General features: G+C 44.6%; 1 protein-coding gene across 1 annotated transcript in view; it reads left to right on the forward strand.

Moving 5' to 3' along the window:
• Positions 1-22,185, forward strand: part of VIT (vitrin) — a 1,751,009-nt gene that overhangs the window by 480,556 nt on the left and 1,248,268 nt on the right. The window lies entirely within an intron of this gene.

A 22,185-nucleotide genomic window follows, 5' to 3' on the forward strand; every position in this document is an offset into this window, starting at 1 on the left:
TGTAGTGCTAAATTAGCCTTTCAGGAACCTCAGTTTAGGACCCCTATTGTGTGTGAGGGTATGGTGATAAAACTATTGAATAAACATATTTGTGCTTGATTGATTATAGTGGAAAGTGCTACTTGAGGGACTTTAGATGATGCCATCAGCAGTTTGTGTAGTGACTTCTGGAGGGGGCAGCGAGTCAAGTCGAGAGGGCCAGGTGGTAGTGGAACTCTCATCACTGGAGGATTGATGTGATTCATCTTCAGTTTCCCATGGCTGCTTATTTTCAGCAAGTGCGGGGTCTGCTGTATCGCTCGCTTGTGATTCACAATCATCTGTTCCAAGTTTGATGTGGTCCCAGAGTTTGGAGATTACCATGGGATAGGGTGATTATTACAGTGGCGACATCTGTTGTGAGTCCAGGTGGTTGCTGTTTCCGATTGCGGCGGCAAATGGGTCATATGTAGTCCTTGTTTCCCCAACCAGTGCAAGGAGTCGTCTGGTGAGTCGAAAAAAATGTGTTACCACTTATCACCACTCAGAAGCAGACCGGGAGGAGGGGTGGGTACTTCAGGTTCAGTTCGCCGAGCCGACGTTTCACTGCAAGGAAGGTATTCCGCTCACTCTGAACTTTCAGGGTGTAGTCTGGAAAGGACATTATATGGGTGTTGTCCACTTTGAACTCTCCTAGTTTTCTGGTTTTGCACAGGATGGAGTCCCTATCCTGATAATGTAACAGTTTAATTACCATCGGTCAAGGACTGGAAGCAGGAGGGGGTGATTTTGCAGCGACCGATGCGCTTGCTCGATTGAGAATAATTGTGACAGGGCGTCCAGAGGTAGCAGCTCGTGCAGCCAGTGATCTCGGTAAGTTACTGCATCCCGGCCCTCCACTCCCTAAGGGAGGCCTGCCACACAAATGTTATTTTTCCTTGACCTCCCCTCCTTGGCCCACATTCTAGGGTAGGGACGTGATCCATCAGGGCCCGTAGGTCTGTATCCATATGTTGGGATCTGGGTTGTATGCCCGCAAGTGTCTGGTCCATCACGTTAAGTCTATCTACTAGCTTAGGGTGGTCAGCATGTAGCAGTTTTAGGTCCATGGCTACATTTTCGATCTTGTCTTCCAAAGATGTTCTGGTGCACTCAGTCACCTCTAGGACACTGTCCAGTTTATCTTCTAGTGACATATAGCAGTTTGGGCGTACCGGAGATGTGATTTCTCTGGCAGACTCAGGATTCAATGCCTGAAGGCAGGCCCTGAGTGACAGATTGTAAGTGGCCCACCTCCAGTTTTTGTGCCTGGCAGTTTCACTGTGGTATGCACGTGAAACAGCATTTACTACGTATGCTTTACATTACAAGGCGGTTGTGACAATGACCGCGTTGTTACATCGCGAACCATTACTTCGCAAGTTGTTAAACCGACTTGCTGTAGGGGACAGGATGTGTTGGATTTACAATCCAACACCTTCCCTGCTGTTGTACAAACTGGATAAGGAATAGTAAATTATGCTATTCGTAAGTCCAGCGCGCCCCATACAGCAAGTCGTTGTAACGACTTGCGATGTATTGGTTACCTATGTAACAACGCAGTTGTTCTAATGACCGTGTTATAATGGCATGCGATATAAAGCATGCTTAGTAAAGACATATATTCCAATGCGCTGCATGTAATATGCTGCTAAGCGGGCTCACCTGTGTGTTTGCTTAGATCCTTCAGGCAATAGTGATGTGTCGGTCTAGGTGTGGTCTCTTAAACAATGAGATTATAAATATTGGGGGGACTGAAGGTGTATTTAGTCGGTGACTCAGGAATCTTGGTGTATGTGGGCAAGTCTCTCCAAAAAGACAGTATTGTCCACTACTAATTCAAAGAATATACCGTACACTGCAGTGGGTAAGCATGTGTTACAATGATGGAAATGTCTGCCTGATGAATATTCATGGATGTTATCTAATAAGTGTACGAGAGCGCAGGATAAGAGGTGTCTAAACTTCCTATGGATCAGGAGGTACACATTATACAATTCTCAGTACCCTCTTTGGGGGGAGGGGTGGGTGCATGATATTAGACGGAAGAGGGTGCCACTGGCAATCTCACATAAACAAAAGTGGAGTGGGACAAAACGGAATAGTTGTTTTGCAAAGACCAGCAAGTAGATTTCAGTCCAATGTCTCAGGTCACCAGTCTCAGGGTAGCAAGACAGGACAGCACAGGATAGATGAATGGTGCTAACCTGGGCAGCAACACTGTAGTGAAGGGCTCAACAGGCACGACTGGGTAAGTCATAGGGGCAGAAAATTAGGGGAGTGTCTAGTGGTCGATAGTAACTTGTACTATGACTCTGAGCAGCATTGCCGGGCCTTGAACCGAGTCTACCCCCGGCCATGAAGTGTGGAACAATGTGCAGGTATTTCACATCATAGTCTTCTCTACGCAGTTTGGCTCAATTGCAGGATCTAGGCCTTGCACGGCACCCGGTTACCTTCAGCTACACTGCACTGCAAGCAAGGCCCATGGTGGGGCCGAGCGGTCTGTGCGAGTCCCAGGCCCAATCTAGCCTCTGAGCTATGCCAGTCTGCTCACCACTCGGCACTGCTTGAGTCCAGTCCTGTCACAACATGCAGCACCACTCACACTTTATTCCCAGCACAGAGGCATAGCTCACACCAGGGCAAGAGCATAGGTTCTGTGGTGCAGTTTTGCACACACTTTAATGGGACCGCATTGCATAGCAGGGGCGGCTGGTATGTTTTGGAGGGAGGGTGCGGACGGGACACACACAACACTCACAACCATGCATTCACACACGCGCGCACACACACACAAACACATTCATTCACAACACTCTTTACCAAACATTCATACATACACGCACGCACCAAACAATTTCAAAAGAAAACAAAACATACACTTACTTGCAGCCAGCTCTGCACTGCCTCAGTGGTTCTAGAAGGCTTGGGACTGCTCCCTTCCCTCATTGGCATAAAACTGAAGCGCCCAGGTGCGATGCAATCAGTGACGCTACCCCTCGTCACTAAGGGGTAGGCCTCAGGAACCTTTGCTGAGAACGTCACGCCCACAGGAGCTGTGACATTCTCAGCCCAGCAAAGTTCAGTTCAGGCAGCCAGGAGCTAGCGCTAAATGTGCATGTCCGGCTCCTGGTTGCTGGAACTGAGAGTGAACCGTGTCGGTCAGGCTGACCATTGTTCAGCCTGACAGAAACTGTTCGTACTGGGCACAAGGTGGTGGGGCATGGCCCCTTGGCTAAAATGGACCAACCGCGCCTGTGAGGAGTCTAGGTCCGATAAAGACCTCTGGGCTCCCTGCAGTTTTGGTAGACCAGCAATCCACCAGTTATACGGCCACACAGCAGTTCAATAACACACCTGAGGGGGTGAGTTGGCCCTTCCGGCGATGGTCTACACAAGTATTTCTCTTGGGCAGTCCGCATTCCTCACAATTGCTAATGCGATGATGGGGGTCCCACAGCAGACCTCTTGAGTACGTCCATTCGTTCCTGTCCTCTTGTCGCTGAGTCTGCAGTCCTCGCAGTCCGATGGCGAAGTGCAGAGCACCCGCGAAGCGCTCCAAGGTTGGTTGGCATGGCGGTGCTGCAGTGGTATGATCAAGGTGTCCGCTTCCAGTCTGCACAGCCACGGCAGACCAGGCCTCAGTACGACGTCTCCCTTTTACCAGCTTTGGACCTTCATTTACGGAAATGGAGTCATCTAGTGAGGTGGGGTGCGTCCAAGTTGTTAGTGCTCAGCATCAACAACGATTATTGGCAGATAATGGGTTATCCCTGGAGAGCTTCCTCAGAATGCGCCTGGTATCCTGGGGCTATTAGCCACACACCCTGCTTATTGGCAGGTTAACAGACTCCAAAGTACGTTTTTCCTGGACAGACAGTCATATAAACCATTAAACTGTGTTTCTATTAATAATGTAATTTTATTGTGCAATAAATATAAACTTCTAACTTAGAGTCCAAGTACTTCAGACTGCGAGAAAAGTAGCTGATTTCCATCAGTCATAATTATTGCCTGTTAGTCCTTTTTAGGTCGAGCCTGGGCAGCGCATGTGCTGCTCTACGAGGCATGCTGTATTCGAGTATGAAGTTGAAGCTCCGCCCACTCCCCGCCCATATTTTTCATTGGCTTGTGTCATGGTCTTTTGTAAATGATGGCTTGTGATTGTTATTAGTCTTGTTAGTCCCTCCTTACTACCACCTTGTCTTCACTTGTAACGTCCCATGAGGACTTGCCCTTTTAATTCTGTTGTTACACGGTATGACTTATTTAGTCTGCAGGCAGTCATGCTTTCCTGCAACATTCAGCACGCCAGATGCACTTTCACTTTCCAAGCAGCCCGGGACAATGATCGCTGCTTCTTCGAAATGCCTTTTATTTATGTGTTAAATATCAAAACAGTTAAATAAAAGGCATTGTCTTTTACAATGCCAATAGCTTAAACTCTTGAAAATACAAGACCTACTGCATTGCAAATTCTTGTTTGAAGGTGGGATAGATGCTGGAAAATCAGGTGAATTACTACTTATACTATGTACTTCAGCCACAACGATTATATTTTCACTACTAAAAGAGGCTTTTCCAGGTAAGTTGGTGTAAATTGCCATGGTGGAAATTAGTGTTGATGCCTCCACACCTGCCAATCATTTCTCCACTTGTTTGATATCTTTATCTAATACCCTCATGGCCCGTTCTAAACAAGTATGGATGAAGGGCAGTTCCTTAATCCAACCAGCCAAGTGTCCTAAAATGTTCCTTTTCGCCATTTTACGACAGGCCTGGGGATTAGAAACGAAGAAGGGTGGCCTAGCAGAGTCTCCACTGATCTCTGATGGGCCTCCGATGGGTCAACCCTTGGCCCAGGTTTTGCCATGGGGCAGCCAGTGCACATCCCATACACATTCAATGTAGAGGGGCATATAGCATTGGTCCCAGTTCAAATGAGGACTCCTACCTCCCTTCCCTTATCAGCAACACTCTGGGAGTTACATTCTCCCAGGCAGCAGCAAGATTTCTAGGATACTGTGCAGTGAGGCAAGGGAGTGTGCTATATAGCGCTAGTTCCAATTCAAATGAGGGCTCTTCCCCTCCTACCTCCTTTTCCTGACCAGCAGCACTGTCTAAGTTGCAGCCTTCAGGTAGCAGCAACAGTTTCAGGATCCCGCATAGCAGGGCAAATGAGTGTGTTATATAGTGTTAGTTCCAGTTCAAATAAGGGCTCCTCCTACCTCCTTTCCCTTACCAGTAGCACTCTTGGAGTTGTAGTCTCTAACTCACCCAAGCAGCAGCAACAGTTCCAGCTTAGGCATTCCTTATGCAACATAAATACTAAACATTATTACTGAGGGAAGGAAGGTAAAATACAGACTAGGGCTCTGATTATGATTTGGGGTTGCATTCTGTAAGAAATGGGGGTATTAGCTAGTGAGGGTTGGTACCCACCTTATGTTATAACCACAATTCTTATAAGGATGAATCACTAAAGTTACTAAATTAACATGAGCTCAGTCCCTCATAGCTATGGCACTGACCAGAAAGGTTTAATTTTGAGGCACCAAAACAGTAATAAAGTAAAAGCACAACACAAGACAAATTCCTAACCAGTTTATAAACACTAGAGTGAATTTTCATAAATAAAATCAAACCAAAAGAAAAATCCAAAATGGGAAACAGGAGGTAAGAAGTTTTCAAGTTTAAGATTCAAAATTGCGCCAGAAAGTGTTAAGCACCAACACTGGTCAACTGGTTGGTCCTCACTGGTACAAGGTAACTAGGCGCAAGTTAAGGCCAACCATGATGGAGCGTAAGTCGGATACAGAAACCAGATTCAACGTGATCTGAAGTTATACCTTCAGTGCAAGTCAGCAGTCTATGGCCGAAGAAGGATTCATGGTCTCGGAGCGCCGCTGGACGATGTCTTGTTGAAATCATTGTCTTTTGGTGGTAAAGCTCAAAGCAGAAGAAATCTGGGTTTTGTGCCAGAGAACTTCCCTCGCCAGCCAGATATATTTGATGCCATCACTCAGTGAAGATTTCTAGCTTCGGACGTAGTCACTTTTTAGGAGATCACATTTTTATAGCAGGGCAAAGTTGCAGGCTTTAGCTGAAGAGGGCTTCCCGAGCACCAGGTATGTGCTCTATGATGTCCCGCTAACTCGGATTAGCTGCTGCAGGAAAGCTCAGAGAGGGAGCAACCTCAATCTTTGACCCAGCAGCATTGCACATTTATCGGATTGGCTTGGTAGGTTGGTCCTAGTCCTCCGGAGATCTTTAGAGCAAAACTGTTCTAAATCCCAAGTTTCAGAAAGAGTTTGGAGGAGTACACTTTGTCATTAACCAATGGTCCAGGACTTTGGAGGCAGCCTTTATGGGTCACGACTTACTCCAGCAAAGGACTGCAACAGGGTCCAGGGCAGGTCCAGTTGGAACTGGTCAGCTGGACATTTGCAGAAAAGGCCTCTTGTAGCTTGTTGTGTCCTGTAACCTGAACAGGAGATCAGCCTTGTGGCCCTGGGTGTCCACCTCTTTGTCCTGGGTATAAGAGGGAGAGCAGGCCCAGTCTTCGCGGCTCTTTATTGGTAATAGGCAGAAGGTCCTGCCCGATTCTGTTCTTTCACAGGTCCAAAAAGAGTTCTGAGGTGAGGGTACTGTGAGTGTCATATTTATTCCTGACACCAGCTTGTGGGTGGGGGTGACTCCAGGCCCCTCCCTAGCCAATGTGGTACAAATTCCTAAGGGCAAGTCTACCCACTTTTGCAGCACTTCCTATGTGCCGTACCACCAGCAATTCCTTTGTGCCTATTTCTCCTTAAACCCAGATCGTGAAACCCTACTCCCGTATGCAGAGCCTGTTTGCCCATCCCAGAGTTTGGCCAAGAAAATGAGTAACCCCTCTTCTGTGGCCAGTTCGGGGCAACCTCCTCTCCCACTGGGATTGGTGCTTGCCCCACTGGGGGAATAAAGAAGGTCCCAGCTCACATTTGCGTAGGACAGGCAGTAATCATGTTCCTGGTGTTTTATGGCTTATACTTTCCGAAGTAAAACTATGCATTTGTTTGCACAACATGAATGTCAGGATTGTGCAAGACTGAGTCTGAGCACCCCCTTGGTATATATTGACCTAAGTCCTGCTACATCACAGTACACCATCTGTACCCCTAAGCAGACAAGGTAACAAATGGATTGTGCAACCTCAGAACTCTGACTCCTGAGGAAATGGTGGTAAAAGATCAAGAACCTTTTTGTTGGGTTACTGATGCATACCCGAAGAGATACTCAAGAAATGCTCAGCAAGACGTTTTAATATTTAGTGAAGCATTGTGATTCTTGTGTTAAAAGACATGTCCTGCATCAATCAATAGAAGGAAACAGAGTAGCACACTTAGCATTATGACAATCGTGAAAAAGATGACCAATTCAACCACTGTGCTATAACAGTCAATATATTACTGGCATAAATCAGTATTGTACTATATTGTGCTCCTACCTAGCGCTACCTAACCTAGTGTTTCTAGACCAGGTCAATCTGCCAAATCCCTGGAGGGTGATCTAACTGCCATTACCTGTGGGAAAGTGTCATCAGGTTGCCCATCTTGGTGGAGAGCTGGGCATCCCTTGTAGAGGTAAATAGGAATCAGCTATGCTGGAATTCCGACATGCAGCGACCTCGCGGTGTCAATGAAATGCTCCTCCAAATAGCAGGTTGGTGCCACTGTATATATAATAAACAAGCCCCATGCTGCCACGCTGAAGCCCCAGGCAGGCCGCTATTGTTTATTCTATTGTGATATTTCTGTTGCCCAACGGACAATAACAAGACAACAACATTTGTGCAGTGAACTTTATCCCTTGTACTGAATGTTCAAAGTATTGTGATAGTGTGCCTATGAAGTGGAAATGTAAGCAATGCAGTTTCAGAGAATATTATTCTGCACAGACACGCAAGCAAATGTATGTCAAATGTCACTGTGTTTAAGAAAGAAGGCAACTTTAGAAACATGAGCAAGTAAAATGGTGGTGTTTCCACCCAGGCCTATTCTAACCACGTGACACTCACTTCTCAGACGTGAGACAAACAGTTTACTAAAAAAATTATGCAAACAACATAGATAAAATTCATTAAAAAAACTAAAATTATAAAAAGGCCTTGTGCTATGTTGAAAACAAAAGCATACAGAAAGCCAATACTAACAAGGTAAATCTAAATAGCAAGTTTGAAAGCATGGTAGAGAAGTGATGTCATTTAAAAACAATTTAGGATGTTAGAAATATGGCCAGATTAAAAGGTTTACACAACTCAAAACTGCAAGATTGTTTATGTGTTCCGAGGGTGGATGAAACATTGTTGTTCCCGGCTACCGCAGACAATGATCCTGGAGGCACCCAACGCAGCAGGCCTATACAGCAAATATTTTCCAGCCCATCCCCCTCAGTGTCCACCAAGGGAGGAACAGCCAGTTCTGAGCCCACAGAAGACTAGCCAGGATCGAATTCACCAGGAGTTGAAGCATCCCAGGAAGGCCCATAGTATGCATTCAGAAGCAACTGCAAGCGGAATGGGCAACAGTACAAATGAGCTGTTAACGGACCCACCAGTCGGTCAATTTCCAGAGCTTGAACCAGGTGTGTTCCCAAGCATATGTCCAGGTCAAGTTCAAAAGTTCACAGCAGACATTGGAATACGGACTGTATGCAGCAAAGCCAGGCAGGCCGAAAGGACAAGAACCAATGTTCATTTCATTCCTGAAGTAAGGGTGCGTCAAAGGACTGTTGTTATAACCTTCCTTCACATCCTTGTTCACCTTCCGTGTTGGTACCTTCCAAACCCCCCCTTCCTCTTTGGTACAGTCTAAGAAGGTGACAGGAGTGCACCTTAGAATGTTCAGATGTGGAGCTGAGGAGCGCCAGTCTAAGCAGTTTGAGATTTATCAATAAACTACGCTTTTCCTTTCAACAGTATGAACGTCATTTCTAACAATTTGGCGACGATTGGAAGGGAGCTGTGCCGGGGACAGCAACAAATCTCACCCCTGTTTACCCTTTGCCAGCCAGTTCAGTTTGGCGTCCTATCCTTCTCCATCTGGTACACTGCCTAATTTAATCCTAAAGAATTCTTCTTACCTCTGTTGGACGAGTAAAGGATTCCCCTGTGGAGTTTCCTCCGTGGACAGTACTCTCCTCGACTAGCAGTGTTCTCCTCCTCATTATCCTGTCAGCGTGGAGGAGTTTCTTTTGTGATTTACTGTGATCCAGTGTCCTTTCTTGTGACCGCGTTACATCTACTTCAGGGAGTGTTGGGAGGAGCCTTCGTATCCTGTCACCCTGAGAAAGTGTCGTCCTCTCACGTCTTCACGTCTCCTGTGAGGTAGTGTCTCGTTGTCAGCGCATCTGGTTATCATGCTGAAAATCTCCAATTCATGTGAGCAGCGTTGGTCACTGCCAAAGCAGTGTCTTTTCATGTGACCACGTTACATCGAGGAAGTGGAGGAAGTGTTCTGACAGCGTTGGGAGGAGTCTTTGTATCCAGTCATCTTGTGGAAGCGTCGTCCTCTCACGTATCACGTTTCCAAGGAGGTAGTGTTCCGATGTCAGCGCATGTGGTTATCGCACTGAAAATCTTCAACTAGTGTGAGCAGCGTCGGACCCTGCCGTTTCATCGGAGGAAGCGTATCTTTTTTCTTGATCACGCACTATCTGGGCTGTGTTACGATTTCAGCGCGGTTGGTATTGCGCTGTAACCCTTCCCTGTGGTGATCGTTGGGTTTTCTCTTCATTTTTCCCCAGGGTCGTGGTTGTTAGTGCTGTCAACAGTATTACTTCACGTTTTTGAGTGCACGGTGTCGTTTTGGTGTGCATTCACTTTAACAGCTGGATCTTGTGGCATGGTTGTTTGTTTCATCTATTCCAAAGCACAGCGATCGGCAAAGGACCTTTCTTTTTCCTACAAGTAAGTGCATCTGCACGCTGATAGGCACAGCTTGCCTGCAGTGTCACTTCTTAATCAAAGCATTACCGCTGACAGACATAGTTTTGCTTGTGTGCAGTCATTTTTTCATGCTATTTTGTCTATAATATAGTGAGCTGTCAAGTACTCCAAACTCTCGCTGTTTGACATAGTGTGCCTCAGGTTCTTTCCTAAAATTGGTGTATATTCGCTGACACATACAGTCTTTTGTGTCATTTGCAATTTGTGTGACTCATTGTTGCAATGATTTCCTTGTTCCAGTGAAATTTTTTATTTTTTTTGATCAGGATACCTGTTTTTTCTTTCGCTCCAATCAGGTCCATGGTTTTGCATGGACTTGTATCATTGTTTGTGTCATTTGTGATTTTACCGTATTGTCCTGCAGTCCTTTTTTTTTATTATTGTCAAATGTCTATTACAAACATGAATCAAACGCCTCCATTTCTAAATGATGAAGGGAAGCCAGAAATCCCATGGGATAGGTGGGTTAAAATGCTTCATTCATATTTAATTGCAATAGGAGGTGAAAAGTTTTCCCCAGTCAGGAAACAACACATATTACTGCATAATTTGGGCACACAAGGGAGGAAAATTTATGAAGACCTTGCTGATACTGGGGAGGAGGATGGTGATGTGGATGTCTTCACAACCACCCTAAGTAAATTAGGTGCTCATTTCAAAGACAAGGTAAATGTTGTTTTGGAATGCCATAAGTTTTTTCAGAGGGCACAAGGAAAAAATGAAAAAGTAACATCATGCATAGCCTCTTTGAGGGGACTCTCTGCTACTTGTGAATTTGGTGCACTTACCGATTAGCTCATCAGAGATCAGTTGGTTTGTTGCACCAATGATCACAAGGTGCAAGAGAGGCTGTTAACCCTTAGTCCAGAGTTAGAAGAAGCTGTGGCTATAGCGAAAAGTATAGAGCACACAGCTTTTTGCATCAAAGAAATGAAAAGTAGCAAAGAGTCAGCATCAGAAGAGAAACATGTTAATGAAGTTAAAGAGGAGGATGATATTTTAAAAGTTGAGTATAAAGGTAATGTTGCTAAAACTAAACTTAAGAAAGAAAATTTCAAATGTTATAGATGCGGTAATACTAATCATCTTGCCAACTTCCCAAAGTGTCCTGCTAGAGGAGTTCAGTTCAGGAAATGTAACAGAGTGGGACATTTTTCTAAAGTATGTAACTCCAAAGATGTAGGAAAAAGTGTGCATGTGGTGTACGATCAAGCCACAGAAGTTGGAGACAACAAGTTTATATTTCAGGTACACAGTGATGATGAGACAACTAGTTATCCCATTTGTGAGATACAACTGGATGGAAAAGTGGTCAAGGTCTTTGCTGATTCCTGTTCCCCGTACACCCTCATAGAGGAAAAGACTTTTCCAAGTATGTTTAAGGAAAGGGAATATATGTTAGAAGATCCTGATGTGCATCCAGGAGGGCACAATAAAGATCCTATTCCCCTAGTAAGAATGGTGAAAATGCGTATCACTTTTAAAGATAGACATACCTGTGGTAAAATTTACATTACTAAGAAAGGCAGTAATTTACTGGGGTGGAAACACCTGAAAGGGTTGGGAATCAGTCTTGACCCCAATAATACAGAACAGGTAATGTTGGTTGATAGATCACTAACAGGAAAGGAGGTATGCAATGAATTTCCAGAAGTGTTTACTGAAAGAGTAGGTTTGTTAAAAAACAATACGCATAAAATCAAGCTAAAAAAAGGTGCTGTTCCAGTTACCCATAAAACCAGGTTGGAGAAACAAGAGGGTTTGGGCATTATTCAGGCAGTAGAAAGTTCAGAACGGTTGGCCCCCATTGTTATTACTTCAAAAAAAGAGATTCGCATGTGTGTGGACCTCAGGAGTCTCAATGCCAATATTTGGGTAGACAGGTACCCACTTCCCAAAATAAATGAAATGTCTGTAATAAACAATGCCAAGTTTTTTCGGTACTAGACCTTACATCGGCATACCATCAAGTTGCGCTACACCCAGAATCCCAAATCCTCACGGCATTCACCACACCTTTTGGCACCTACACATTTTTAAGAATGCCATTTGGGTTAGCCTCAGCCGCAGCGACTTTTCAGAGAATAATGCAGCATGTCCTTAAGGACTTGGAGAAATCCATCTGTATCCAAGATTACATCTTAGTGTATGGAGCAGATGAGGAAGAACATAACCACAATTTAAGGAAAGTATGCACTAAACTTAGTGAGGCAGGTTTCACCATAAAAAAAGACAAGTGCAAGATTGGAGTGGCATCAGTTGAATTCTTAGGATATACATTGTCCAATGCAGGCATGAAGCCTAAAATAAATCTCATAGAAGCTGTGGTTGAGGCTCCCATTCCTATCAACAAAGAAGAAATAAAATCTTTTTTAGGATTGGCAGAGTACATGCCCAAATTCATTAAAAATTTCTCTCAGCTAGTACAACCTATCAGAGACCTTTTAAAAAAAGAGAATACATTTGAATGACTGCCAATCAACAACAGTGCATTCATTGAACTAAAAAAGGCTATTGCTACAGCACGTTGCATAGGTAATTTTGATAGTACCAAAGATACGTTTCTCACTACTGATGCCAGCAACAGAGGTATTGGAGCAACACTTTCCCAAATGAAAGGAGGGAAGGAGAAAATAATAGCTTTTGCTTCTAGAACGCTCAAAGATGCAGAAGTTAACTACTCTACAATAGAGAAAGAGGCATTATCATGTTTTTGGGCCACAAATCACTTCAAATACTTTCTATGGGGTATACCGTTCGTGCTCAGGACGGATCACAAACCTCTTGTGTCAATATTTTCTTCTAAAGACATAGAAAAAACGACACCTCGCATTGGCAAATGGCTGGTGTCTTTACAAAATTTCAACTTTAATATTGAATACGTTCCAGGCAACAGAAATCAGGTAGCTGATTGTCTTTCACGGTTACCTCTAGATAAACATATTGGAGACAGTACAGGGGATTTCGAGATCCTGCAAGTAAACACTCCTGCCATTTTAAAAGAAGTATGGAACATGCTCATGTCTAAGGATGTCACCCTAAAAATGGTTAAAGAAAAGATCATTAAAGGTTGGCCTAAGAAATGTAATGACCTTCCCAGGGAGTTACAACCATTCTGGAATGTAAGAGATGAAATATCAATTACAGGCATCAATGTGCTCAAAACAGACAAGGTAATTCCCCCGGGAGAACTCGGAGAGAATATCAGTGAAATAGCTCATGAAGGCCACCTGGGTAGAAGTCTTACCAAAAGCAAACTTCGCTCAGGATATTGGTTTCCTGGCATGGACAACTGCATAGAGAAATTGGTCAAAGGGTGCCATGCTTGTGGTCTCAGTGATAAAACCAAGATCACACGGAAAACACCCCTGGAACTGGTTCATGTCTGTGCCCATTAAGGCATGGGAGCAAGTAGGTATGGACTTTATTGTCCCCCTTCAAATTCAAGGGTTGCAGGAGAGATTCATTATAGTGTTAGTAGACTATTTTTCTAAATGGATCAGTCTTAAATTTGTCAACAAGGTAGACACAAAATCTATCATACTTTTTATGTCAGACGTTTTTGCTAATGAAGGTATTCCTCATACTCTCATCACGGACAATGGGGTACAGTTGGTTTCTTACAATTTCTTACCAGTCTGGCAATAAGACACATCCGCACTTCATTATACTGTCCTCGTGAAAATGGATTGGTGGAATGTTGCAACAGAATGATCAAAGAGTCTATACAATTGGCCATGGTTGCAAGCAAACCCATTGTTCAGTCCATCAAAGATACTATCTGGTCATACCACATCACTCCCAACAGTGTTGCTGGTCACACTCCTTTTTGTCTTCTAAGGGGACGCACACCAGGATCAAAACTTACACCCAACTGGTTATTTGAAGACAGCTCTTTTGCAAGAGATGACATATCAACCGGGGAAAGAATTGAGTGCAACCAAAATACGTACAAACAAGCTTATGATTGTAGATGGGGAGCCAAGTCACGTGAATGGGAAGCAGGTCAATTAGTTCTAGTTAAAAGACCTCTCGATGGTGCCAACAGGTACAATAGATATTATGGTCCGGCTAGAATAAAGGGTGTCAAGAAAAATTTAGTTACTATGTCTGACGGGAAAATGTGGGGTAAGGATAGATTAGTTCCATATTCAGGGCAGAGTAATGGCAGCAAGTCGGATGAGAAGTACAGAATGCAAGACAGCAATCCTGTAGTCAAGCACAGTGACAGGAGTGTGAGACCACCCAGATGGCATGGAGACTATGTCATGAAATAATTGTCATGGGAGTTTCTGTTTTTATGCATTTTGTTCTCTATATTTGGTTTGGCATAATTTATGACGTTCTGTGGCGCTTTGCCTATGTATGTAACCTTTATTGGGTTCATCATCTTTCTCCTTTCCTTTGTTCTTTCCTTCCTGTCTCCCTTTCCCTATCCTTGGTTTTTCTTTCCTTGGGAAAGGAGGTGTGTAATTACCTCCCTTCACATCCTTGTTCACCTTCCGTGTTGGTACCTTCCAAACCCCCCCCCTTCCTCTTTGGTACAGTCTAAGAAGGTGACAGGAGTGCACCTTAGAATATTCAGATGTGGAGCTGAGGAGCGCCAGGCTAGGCAGTTTGAGATTTGTCAATAAACTACGCTTTTCCTTTCAACAGAGTATGAACTTCATTTCTAACAACTGTCTAATGCATTCACAATATAGGAGCACATGTGGCAGTGACATCCCCATCTGGCCTTGTGATGGGACATCCATTGTGGAGCAAAACAATTAGAAACAGGAAAAACGGTAAGCCTCCAAAAATGCTTCTAAGCACGGAGGGTATGAATCATGAAATAACTCAGAAGATTATCAGTAAGGTGTTAACCAACCCGGAGCCAATTGACTTAAAAAAGTGTGTTACACCCACAGTACTAGCCATGTTAAAAATGCAGTGCACAAACTCCCTAAAATGATGTGGGAAATTAGTGTGCAGTAGCGACTGTAAAGCAGAAGAGGATCTTGCAACTTGCAGATCAAAGTCTGCCGTGGAGATGTTAAGGCCTCATCCTTCTGGAACAATAGGGCTATCAGTCTGCTTAAAGCATCAAATTGCACATTCAAAAGCTTTATCGAAGGCCAAAGCATTGCGTCCCTAACTGTGTGAGCAGGTGGAAACAGTACTTGGGTGCAACAGGTCTCGACCACAGAAACCATCACCAGATGGCAATGCCCAGTTTCATTCCACAGCAGCCTTGATCGCTTAACATCAAATAACTCCCATTGATGAGTAATCTGAGAGCAGGACGGATCATAGCAGGCAGAAAACCCTTCAGATAGCAGGACAAATTTGCCCTTGATTGCATTACATGCTCCAAGAAGCAAAACTTCCCTGCAAACTAACGAATGTCCCAAGGTACTCTCGCAGTCAGTCTTGCTAAGAAAAATCTTGGTGCCACTATTCCTACAGGGGTATTTGAAAGGTAAGATACATGACTTGTACACATAACCCTCTCGTAGTACAATATATCTACTCACTTGATGGTGTTGTAAGCAGTATTGGAAGTGAAAAGTCGAAATTGGCAGAGAAATAAGCCTGTGGATTATCCAATCCGTGGAAAATATTTCAGCAACAGTGGATGGTATTTTCTCTAACTTCTCTATGTATAACATAGTGAATGTTGCATCCTTTCTAGCCATGATGGTTTACTGTTTTGTAAGATTGTATGTTAAAAATAAGCTTGTGGCATTAAGATGTCTTATGGAACATGGCCATCCCAAATTGTCTGTACAGTCCAACTCAATAACATAATTGCTCTAGACTGCGACTGTCCATGTTGTAAAGAGGACATGTCGTTCTGTATGATGTCAATTGCAGATGAAACAATGTTACCCAAGGGGTATATCCTAGTGGATAGTGTAGTCTTACCATTGTCAATTACTCCCAGAGCCCTTTCTAAATTTGCTCTATAAAGTTCACTCTGTGTCTCCGCAGCTTCCTGGTGTGAAACCTTTCACACTTCATTGTATATTGCATACAAGAAGCGTTTTTGACGTGGTTTTTGAGGACCTAGAAAAAAGTACTGTAGTCCCATGTCATCAGAGAGAAGGGACAAGTGTTGTTTCACCTGACACAATGTTGATGTTTTTAGCCAATCTAGCCATAACTTCCCAACATTGTAAGTTGTTACCAAGCCTGAGTGTTTTGTCTGCACGTAACGTGGGTGGGGCTTACTGATCTTAAACTCACTGGTGTCACCCAGAAAACATGCCTGACATCCGTTAGTATCGAACGGCCACACTATTGTTATGTGATGAATTGTATGTGCCCTTGCAGGACATGGTATCAAATGTTTCCTCCATGAAATTTGTGAATTGTTGCCAGTTTGCAAATCGTGCAAATGTGGGAATATTTGATGTGTTTAAATCTTTTATCTTGGCAGGCCAAGACACAATATTTGCTGCACAGGAAAATCATCTGGTATGGTATAAGGAATGCTCTAAATAAAGCCTTGTTCTTCTGAACCTGCCAACCTTTGGATCCCCAATAGATTTCAAATCAACATTGTCCTTCCAAAAGTCTAACCTGTGTACAGACAGCTGGGAAATAAAAGATGCAGATTAAAGCAACTTAGTATTAGTGAGCATAGTTTTCTCAGCCCTCGAAGGTGTTCGTTTATGATATTAGGACACCGGGTTAGTAAGATTGTGACCAGAAAATTATGCAAACTTCTGTGGAAACACTTTTGTGCTACTCCGTGGTGGTGTAGGGCAGTGTTCCCATTGTGTGTAATTAAATACTGCAAGTGGAGTACTTACTTTTTGCAGGAAATGGAGGGGAAATGTTGAAAACAGAACATTTCATCATAATTAATTGTCATATATCTAATCTGTGTTAAAAACAGTGGCCTCTAGATCTTGTAGCATTTTATACACTGTCTCAATGTCCCAATCATCAGTGATAGTACTAGGGGTGATAATGCCATTGAAAGAAATGCGTAATACATATGGTATCTGGAAATTTTGAGTTGGTCCAAATATATCATACAATACCCTATCCCAAACAATTCCATCAGGAACCAGAACAGTAGAAATGTCCACTAGGTAAAAGTCTCTTCACACTTTGTGTGGTGAAGAATGGGGTGTTAAAATGAAATTTACCAGTTTAACAGCAGAGCTTTCTCAGAGATAGTGTCACTTCAGAAGCACAAAAAAGACTGCCACAGAATCAATCCATAGAAAGAGGAATAGTAAAGAAATTCTAATCCTAAGGTATATCCATGGAGGGACAACTTATGTTTTACCAACTAAATGTAAAATATATGCAATCTACCTCGGGCACTAATGGGGGTGGGTCAGATGACTCTGAAGAGAAGTCATCATAGTTGTGAAGTAGCTGGAAGCTGTTTGAGCAATTTTAGGCAGCTCTGTGGGCTGTGTAGAACTGGGAGTTGACTCCAAGGGTGGTACATCGCAGTAAATACTCTCCTTGTCAGTATGAAGAAGTGTTATTTGCTTTTCCGTACATGCTGATTGTATGGTATTTGTTGATGTACCAGGTAGAAGTGAAACCTCACTGTTAGCTATCCCCAGCCAGGGAGGGGAAGCTTTATCACTGCTCAAAGTTTCCAACTGTACTGTAGGGTAGTGAGAGGAGACAGGTAACTAGCCTGGAGCCCTCTAGGCCTGCTGTGTAGGACAGCCACATAATGTGGTTTGATTAAATCTATTGACATAAATCTCCTGTATTTGGAACCAGCAAGGGGCGGTTAAAGTACAGTTGGGGTATCTTCAACTGCCAGGACAGGTACAGGTAGGATGGCCTGAATTCTCTTTTGTCCACGATCTTTTCGTGGACCAGATCCAAAATTTTTGGAATCCAACCAAGAGATGCTGGTGCTTCCTTCACTTCTCCAGTGGTGGGACGCTTTAGCTGGACATTGCTCTGAGCATCCCAGAAGTCATTCAGTTCCTGAAAAAAAGTCAAACGTTCATCGATGTCAAATTGTCTCTCTGCTGCCGCTGCACTGGGACTGTCCAGGACTTGAACCCGCATCTGAACCCCAAACAGGATCTCATAGGGAGTTCGACAACCTAGGGATTTTCTAGGTAGATTGTTGAGGGCTCTCTGAACTTCATACTGGTGATAAACTCAATGCGACCTGAACCTAATACCCTAGCTGTTGAAGACTGCTTTAAGTCCCAGTTTTTCCTCTCCACTACCACGTTTCCCTTGGATGATGGAGGTGGAGTATTGCACAGTCACACCCAATTTTCCCATGGTGTCTCTGTAAGCCCTGGAACTAAATGTCAGACCCTTGTCCGGATGGAATGTGGCTACTGCGTTTGCTCCAATAAAGACTTGCAGATCTTTTATAACAGTTCAGGTAACTTCTCACATTGGTGTGCAGCGTGTGGGATTCCAGCTTGCTATTGTTTTACCAGATAATCTCAATTGAATTGATCAACTGAAAACCTCTAAAGGTACCTTAGGTACATATAATATCAAGTTTAGCTACAGTAAGTTCTACTGAACTTAGAGTTGTGTGTTAAGGGATAGCACACCCTTTCTACAACTCAAGAGAGTTTAGTAGGCCACACTAGTGTAGGTAGTGCAATACACCACACCACATTAGTAATGTCTAATCAGCCAGGAACCAGTGGGTCCCTGCCAGAAGCCAGTGAGCTTATCCCGTATAGAAATGAGGATCTCTCCTTTGCACAGCTTAGGGCCTTATGTTCCATTAGGAAGCTGAGGACAGGCAAAAGCCCAACCACCCAGCATCTCATAAAGATACTCAAGCTGGATGATCTCCCAGGACCTAGTGGGCCTGAAGGGGTAGGCAGAGGGGGTGGGGCAGCAGCTGAGGGTGGGCCTAGGGGTGGAAACTCCCCTGACCCCACCTCTACTGCTGACCAGACTGATGAAATGATCAGGATCTGGTGAACCCAGCTCCCCTGGATGAGGATGAGGAGGATGACAACAATGCTCCCCTCTTTGTTCCTCCAGGAAGAGTTGAAAGTAGGGTTAGAAGGGATAGATCTCTCTCAAGGGGATCTGTCCAGTCTACCTCATCTGTAGGGACCTCTGTTTCTTCTCACAGAGGGAGGGAAACCTCCCGGGAGAGGAGAGAGAGACTGCTGAAGTATGAGCAAGATAAGTTCAACATCAGTAAGTAGCAGATGGCCCTAGATAGGGAAGCCCTAGACATCTACAGTGCTAGTTAAAAGGAGGGACTAGGGTCCCTTGGTGGCAGCAATTTCTCTAGAGATAGGGAGAGGTCTTATGACCATAGAAACCTAATTAAGATTGTTCCTCCCTACGAGAGTGGGAATGACATCCACAAATGAATAACTGCCTTGGAGAGGGCCTGTAAAGTACAAAAGGTCCCTCAAGGTCAGTGGGCAGCAATCTTATGGCTCTCCTTTGCAGACAAAGGTAGAGATAACCTCCTCACTGTAAGAGAAGAGGATGCTGATTATTACCAGGTCTTGAAAAGTGCACTAATAGATGGGTTTGGCCTAACCACCGAGCAATACAGGTTATAGTTCAGAGATACCCAAAAAGCACGAAATCAAGACTGGGTTGACTTTATTGACTGTGCTACTAAGGCTCTGGAAGGTTGGTTATTGGGCAGTAAAGTGTGTAACTTCATAGGATTGTACGATCTAATAATGAGGGAGCAGATTCTTAATAACTGTCAAAATCAGCTGTTGCATCAGTACCTGGTAGACTCTGATCTGACCTCTCCCCAAAAATTGGGAAAGAAGGCAGACAAATGGGTCAGAACCAGGTGAGGCAGAAGGTACAGAACCAAGGTGCTGACCCAAAGAAGCAGGATTCTAAGAACTCTGACAAGGGTGGGGACAGGGGTAAAGACCAGACGTCTCCTCAAGGGCCCCAAAAATCTTCTTCAAATGGGGAGTCACAGTTTAACAAGGGAAAAGGCCAAAAGAAACCTTGGTGCAAAATCTGTAAACAGAAAACTCACTGGACCAGTGACTGCACCAAGTCCAAGGAATCTACTCCAGCCACCATTGCCCCTAAGGCAACTGTTCCCCATAGTACAGCTACAATAGGTGGTGGCAATGTCCAGAATAAGGGTGTAGTATGATTAGTGACTGCACCAAGTCCAAGGAATCTACTCCAGCCACCATTAGCCCAAGGCAACTGTTCCCCATAGTATAGCTACAATAGGTGGTGACAATGTCCAGAATAAGTGTGTAGTAGGCTTGACCCTGGGTTCTGAGATGGAGTCTGGCCTAGTCAGAGTTCTAACTCAGGCTGTGCTTGTCTGTGATGGGGGCATGGATATGTCCCCCTTTGTGACTCCCAGTAATCTGGGCAAATACAGACAACAGCCTTTAATAAATGGAGTAGAGGTTTGGGCATTCAGGGACACCGGAACAAGTGTCACCATGGTGACAAAAGATCTTGTGGATCCTGGGCAGATTATACTTGGTGAAATGTACCAAGTGACCAATGCTAGCAATGTCAGAACAGACCATTCTCTGGCAGTTGTTAACTTCTCCTGGGGAGGGGTAACTGGCCTTAAGAAGGTTGTGGTAAGTGCAGACCTACCAGTACAGTGCTTGCTTGGCAATGGTCTAGAGACTTCAGCTTGGGCTGAAGTGGAGCTCAGGACACATGCAGAAATGTTAGGGATCCCTGCTGATGTCTTTGCTGTGACTAGGTCACAGGTCAAAATGTATAAAGCTGGACAGGCCCTGGATTCTGGAAAAATGGACCAGGTGCCTCACAAGAGGAGGAGCAGTAGGGTTAAGGCCGAGCCTTCCCCCCTGACTCAGAATGCTGATCAGTCTCCTCAGGGAGATTATCTTGAGCCTGAAGAAGGAACTGTCCCAGAGGAGCTTGAACCTGACCAGGTTGAGTTCTTGGGGACAGGGGGCCCTTCCAGGTCTGATCTGAGCCAGGAGCAGAAAACCTGCCCCTCTCTTGAACCCCTCAGAAAGCAAGATGCTGATGAGGTTGCTGGGAATGCTAGTTTTCAACAACAGTGGTCCCCAGAAAGTGAAATGGAAACCAAAGGAATGAATATAGACTCAATTGTAGCTATATTTAGTGGACTTGTCCATTCGGACAGAGGTCTGATATTTACTTGTAGGTTTAGGATACAATCATACAAAACAATTCATAAAATGGGACACAATCCTATGTCCTACTTAGCCAGTAGAGTACATAAACAAGGGAAAAAACGAACAACACGGGGCTCAGGCGGAGCTTTTCCGGTTTGTTACACAAGGAGGATATACAGTGTTACAAGAACAAATCACTTCAGAACACCTTTACAGCGGAACGAACAAAAGGTGTTTTGCGTATAAGGTGTATTAGGGTTTCGATGGCATTTCGATCCATTTGGAGGATGAGCGGATCATCATCAGGACTTAAATAACATGCCTGTTAAATAGAGCCTCATTAGCCGCAATTCCAGAATGGGGGAACTTGGGCGAGGAGACAAAGGCTGCTATAATGGCGGCTCAAGATATGATGAATTTCAGCTCGGATACGGGGGGAGTCGCCTTCGCAAACTCTAACGGCTCAGTCGCCAGTACAAGTTGCTGAATAGCAGGATTCCTCCGGGTGCGATTCCCACCCGGAAGAATCCTGCTATTCAGCAACTTCCCTGCAACATACACGACATGTGAGAGGGTGCCCCTGCATGAGCAGAGCCCCTCTGCAGCATTTGGAGTACCTCCTCTGATGCTGTTTGTGGTGCAGCCTGACCATATACTCGTAAGTGCATTAGAACCTCGTGGTAAATGCTAACTTTGGGATGCCTGCACGGAAACATGTCGTGTTTGGTGTCAAACGCTTTGGAATATTACCCCCCACCAGTTCTGGCGGTGGGGGTAGCATTCCACCCTTCTAGAGGGAGAGACATGTTCACACTGGTCTAACCCGGTAGGACTTTCTACAGCCCTGGCATCGCAAAATGGATGCCTCTGCCACAGACACAGGTCTGGCCTCCTGCTACGGACCGAAACTCCGACAGGGGAGGCCTGGACAATAGGTTTCCTGTCCCAGGGAGGTGTAACCACCTCCCCAGACAGGCATATGTGTATTGGGGCAGGGCGGGAGCACTCTCTGGTGCTTTGAAGTCCTGCACTGGGGGCACAATTGATGTCCCTGTGCATAGTCCAGTTCAAGCCGGTTGCAGGGGCTACCTGCCCCTGCTCTGG

Source organism: Triturus cristatus, chromosome 6 (assembly GCF_964204655.1).
Source record: "Triturus cristatus chromosome 6, aTriCri1.1, whole genome shotgun sequence".
NCBI classification, from domain to species: domain Eukaryota; kingdom Metazoa; phylum Chordata; class Amphibia; order Caudata; family Salamandridae; genus Triturus; species Triturus cristatus.